The 5,429-nt window shown below is 37.0% G+C and overlaps 1 pseudogene; it reads left to right on the top strand.

Annotated features, from left to right (window-relative positions):
• Positions 1 to 738: 738 nt before the first annotated feature.
• Positions 739 to 5,429, top strand: part of LOC103678116 — a 6,782-nt pseudogene continuing 2,091 nt past the window's right edge.

The following is a 5,429-nucleotide window of genomic DNA, read 5'->3' as shown; positions in this document are numbered from 1 at the left end:
AAAGAAAGAAAGAAAGAAAGAAAGAAAGAAAGAAAGAAAGAAAAGAAAAAAGAAAAGAGAAGAAAAGAAAAGAAAAGTCCTGAGGGTTCCTTTCCATTTACACACACACACACACACACACACACACACACAGGGTAGAAGAAAGGAAAGACTGAAGATGAGGTTAACAGATTGCAGAAACAAGATCCTAGAGAAAACAGAAGAGGATAGAATAATGGGGTCAGGTGGTAGGGATCACTCTGGAATGGATATGGAAAAGCTAGAAATAAAACAGCCATAAAGGCAAACATTTTGAAATGGAGAGAAGCCAAATGAAAGCATTCTCCAATCTTCCCATTGAAATTTCAGGAACGGTCACATAGGAAAGTCGGTTAAGGCCCAGAGAGTTATTTATAAAAAAGTTATCTTAAAAGCTCTTTCTTTCCCCCTTAAAATATAATTTAATGAGGAAACTAGGTCCTCTGATGCACTCCTAACACTGTTCTCTGTTGTCTGCCTTGCTGAGCTAGCTGTCTGGAGCCCTCACCACAGGGAAGCCTGGGAATTCCACAGTGTAAGGCACCAGGCCTCTAGTGGGCTCCCCCCAACTGTCCCAGGGCCCTCGCAACATAAACATGGAGCCTACATAAGGCACATCACCCACAGAGCAAGCTGCTAGCCAATATGTGACAAGGTCTTTAAAATTCACAGAGAAAACATGCAAACTAGGTTGTCCCCTACAGATATCTACCATCAGCCATGATACAGAAATACAAACATGTCAAGAAAGATGAATGCAAATACTTTGAGGAGCTATTATACTCTAGATTGTTTCATACTGTACCTTTACCATTTATTGGATATTGTGGACCTGAGGATAATACCATTTTTGAATCATGCTGAGATCACAGAGGACATTTTGAAAAATGCAAAGAGTTAGGCTTCATTGTCCAGTTTTACTAGAGCTGACTGTCTATGTTTTCTTAGCATTAAAAGACAGTAGTACATTCATATTATGAATCAGTATAGATCATCAAATTCTTTCTTTTTGAAATTTGGAGGAATGATCACATCTTCTACCAATAAGGCCAGTAAAAAATTCCACAGAGACATGGTAGGGAGTATGAACTGGTCAGATCACAAAAATGACATAAAGATATGCATTTTGCCTGAGAAATACACTATAGTTAAGATCATTGATTCAGGTCCTCAACTCTCTGGATTACTAGATTATTATGTGGTACACAGTTTATATAATAAAGGATTTACTTATTTGAACATATCAATCTCTGATGACAATTTCATTCTCTTGAAGGTTCTGTAATGAATTGAGTGCAAGATGACTAGGTGATTACTTTGAAACTATTATTTCTTTCAATAGATAAGCACAGTAATGTTGCTGGGCTTGCAAATGTCCTTGAGATACACTTATCATTGGTTAAGAATGATGTTTCCATGTATTGCTGATTGGGCTTTGTGCATAAGAAAAGACAAGTAATAAATCTGGATCAGCTTCATTATCATGGTGGAATGTACCTTCTATAAACAAATTTAAAAGTAGTTTATATCCACAAAAGATATTCTTATCATGGCATGGTGAAGAGAGCAGGAGACCTGAACAAGAAGCTTTGTCAGCTCTGATACTGATACTAGGTCCAGCTGATCCAGCCTGCATAAGCACTTTGGGTCTGTCTAAAGGATACACAAAGATATCATTTTCCTATTTGATTCAATCTTTACCTTTCTAATAATGGGAAATCTTTCACCAAAAGTGGGCAAGCTCTCACATGAGTCTCTGGACAGCTTCCTTACAGAATAAGAAAAGATTCTAAACACTTCGGAAGAAGTGTGGACTACAGAAATATTTTGATCAGGCACTTATGGAAACACAATAGTGTCTCTGCATCATAATAACAACCCAATTATGGCTTTCTTCTGAATCTCTTACATTGTAAAAGCTTTCCTGATTTGAATCCTATGACTTGTAGCAGACTTCTAAACAAAAATTACAAATTGCTCGTTCCCATGGCTCCTCTCACTAATAGATCCAGCCCGTTAGCAGTAGTACTGCTCGGCATTTTAGACCCATTATCCAGAAGTCACCACCCTGAAGTCAAATCCCCATTTTTATTACTGTCCAAAAGTATAAGACTTCAAAAACAGTCAGATATATTTCATGGTCATTATTAAGCATTAATAATGTCTTGGAGTCATAAACCTGACTTCACACATGCTCAGATATTGAATGATGGGAAGGGAGAAATTTTTCCCATTTGATAAAACTACAAGGAGAGTCACGAGTCCTGTCAATACGGGTGTTCATAAGGCATTGCAAACATTCAGGAACAAAATGGGCTTGCAGGGATTTCTGTGGTTATGTCACCATGTTGTACACTTCTAAACAACCTGCAAACAAAACTTGGTGAGGTTTCGGAGAAGAAAGGAGAACCTGATTTAACTTCCGGCTCAGAGCAAATGAAAAGTACAGAATCATTTGAAATAGTCACTGAGGAAGCAACTACACATTGAACACAAACAAAACTCTGATGTTGCCACAACAGAAACCGACTGGTTCCCCCTTGAGCGGTGCTTTGAAATTCCCGTTTAGCTCTGAATTAAATGAGAACGTTTGTAGGAAAACTGCTACACACAACCTTCCCAGAGAAGAAAGCCTCCAAAAACTCCATTCGAAACAAGCAAGCAAACAACTCTGTTCCATTCAGAGAAAACTCTGTCTACATGTCCTTAATTGTTCATGCATTCTAGGAAAGAGCTTTAACACTGGATATCCACGCTGAAGCCAGTTTCTCAAGTTTGCTTTACCATCTTATGCTGGTATGGAAGTCCAGCTTCCTGCAAATAATGCAGTATTTCGAGTCACAGAATCTTATCAATTTTATCAGAATGGAATAGAGGGCCACCCTCCTCACTGCTAACCCTCACTTGCAGTAATTTGATCACATTCGTTATTCACACTTGCTGTTTTTTTCTTTCTCAAAGTTAGGTTTCTTTCTCAAAGTGCCAGTCACTAAAAAGCATCCTGCTGGTGTAGTTACACTATACGTAAAGGATGTTCAAAGTGTGTTGTAGTGTAGTTTGGGAGACATTTAATATTGCTTGGAATCTTGCCGATTATAGCACATCCTAATGCAACAAAGAGCTGTTTTTATACATATATATATATAAATATATATATATATCTTTTTTTTTTTTTTTGACATAAGGAGGTTGAGAGCACAGGCAGGGGGAGCGGCAGGCAGAGGGGGAGGGAGAAACAGGCTCCCCGATGAGCAGAGAGCCCAACGTGGGGATCATGACCTGAGCCAAAGGCAGACGCTTAACCAACTGTGCCACCCAGGCGTCCACAAACAGCTGCTTTAAAAAAAAAAAATTGAGGGGGCACCCAGATGGCTCAGTCGGTTGACAGTCCAACTCTTGATTTTGACTCAAGTCATGGGATGACACCCTCTTCCCCTCCCATCAGGCTCCCCCACTCAGTGGGGAGTTTGCTTCTCTCTCTCTCTCTCTCTCTCTCCTCTCTTCCTCTGCCCGTTCCTCCACTTGAACACACACTCTCTCTCTCTAAAATAAATAAATCTTTTTTTTTAATTGAACCCTAGGTTCTTTTTTCTTTTTTTTTAAACAAAGACTTTTTAACAATCAACACTGTATTTTTTATCTTGAGTTGATCTGCATTTTATTTTATAAATCTAAGGATAAACTTTATAGGCCGTATGATGACTGCTAACATTTATAAGCCATCACAATGAATATTGTAATGGTGATTTTATGTGTTAGTTTATCAAACATAAGTCTTGTTTCATTTTATATTTTGTTACCTATGCTTTTGGGGATAATGGGAAGACATTTAACTCTTCTTATGAAAATACTTATTGGTATTTAGAGTAGAAAGAGTATAAAACAATAAACATGCAGTACTGAGAAATTTGATGAGACATTAAGAATTCCTTGGATATCTATAAATTACGTACATCAATTGAACCTTGAAGGTATGCAAATCAGCATAGTTATGTATAATTTAACCTTGTTTTTTAAGGTCTTAACTCAGACTATAAAGATTCACTGACATCCCATGAGAAGTTTTGGAAAGAAACATTTTTTTAACCCATTTCGAATTCTTTCAAAGTGCAAAAAGCAGCCCTTGAAAGGATGTTAACATGGTCCAATTTGCATTTTGTTTGGTTTTTTCCTTTTTTTTTTTTAGTATCAGCTTTATTGAAATATAATTAACATACTATACCATTCATCCATCTAAATAGAAAGTCAACAGTTTTAGTATAGAGTTGTGCAACCGTCACCACAACCAATTTTAGGACATTTTCATCATCTCAAAACATCCAGCCCCTCCTTACCCTTTACCTGTCATGCCCCATTACCCTTCATCTTTCCCAGCTCTACCTTCTGCCTCTATAGAGTTGCCTATTCGGACATTTCACATAAGTGGAAGCATACCATATGTGGTCTTTGTGTCTGGCTTCCTTCACTTAGCGTACTGCTTTCAAGGTTCATCTATGTTGTAGCACGTATTAGTACTTCATTCCTTCTTATTGCTGACTAAAGATAAATCTTTTAACTTTTTAAAGATGCATCTTTTAACTTTTAACAGTGTTTTTGTAATTCAACTTTAAAAATATAGTGTTTGGGGTATCAGGGTGGCTCAGTCAGTTAGGCACCTGGCTACAGCTCGGGTCATTATCTCAGGGTCCTGGGATGGAGCCCCACATTGGGCTCCCTGCATCCAGCTCTCTTCTCGGTGGGGAGCCTGCTTCTCTCTCTCTCCCTCTGCCCTACCCCTGCCTACCCCCTCAACTCCCCCAATCTGCTTGCTGTCTCGCTCTCTCTCTCTCTCTCTCGTGCTTGCTCACTCTCTCAAATAAATATCTTTTTTAAAATAAAAATAAAAAATAATAAAATCTTTTAAAAAATGCAATAGATAATTTCGTGTTTATGGGGAGAGATTAACATAGCCAACCTACTCAGTATTTTAAAATTAGCAGAAGACATTTGAAATGTCTAATATTTAATATTGTCTCATGTTGGTTTTTATTACCTGATGTTTTCAATTTTCTATTGCATTCTTGTGTCTTTTTCATTTTTAGTGTTTCAAGTAGTTTGTATTTAAAATTTTTAAGTTCCCAAACTGTAATACAGTGGACTGTTTTCTGGTATGATTATCAACATTTTAATCTTTGTCAATTTAACATTTGAAATGTCTAATATTTAATATTGTCTCATGTTGGTTTTTATTACCTGATGTTTTCAATTTTCTATTGCATTCTTGTGTCTTTTTCATTTTTAGTGTTTCAAGTAGTTTGTATTTAAAATTTTTAAGTTCCCAAACTGTAATACAGTGGACTGTTTTCTGGTATGATTATCAACATTGTAAACTTTGTCAATTTAATTATTGGCACATATATTTACAACTAAAC

The sequence above is a fragment of the Ursus maritimus genome, unplaced genomic scaffold (genome assembly GCF_017311325.1).
Source record: "Ursus maritimus isolate PB19 unplaced genomic scaffold, ASM1731132v1 scaffold_16, whole genome shotgun sequence".
In the NCBI taxonomy this organism is placed as follows: Eukaryota; Metazoa; Chordata; class Mammalia; order Carnivora; family Ursidae; genus Ursus; species Ursus maritimus.
Note: the sequence above shows the minus strand (reverse complement) of the source record. Positions and strands in the feature narration are given on the sequence as shown.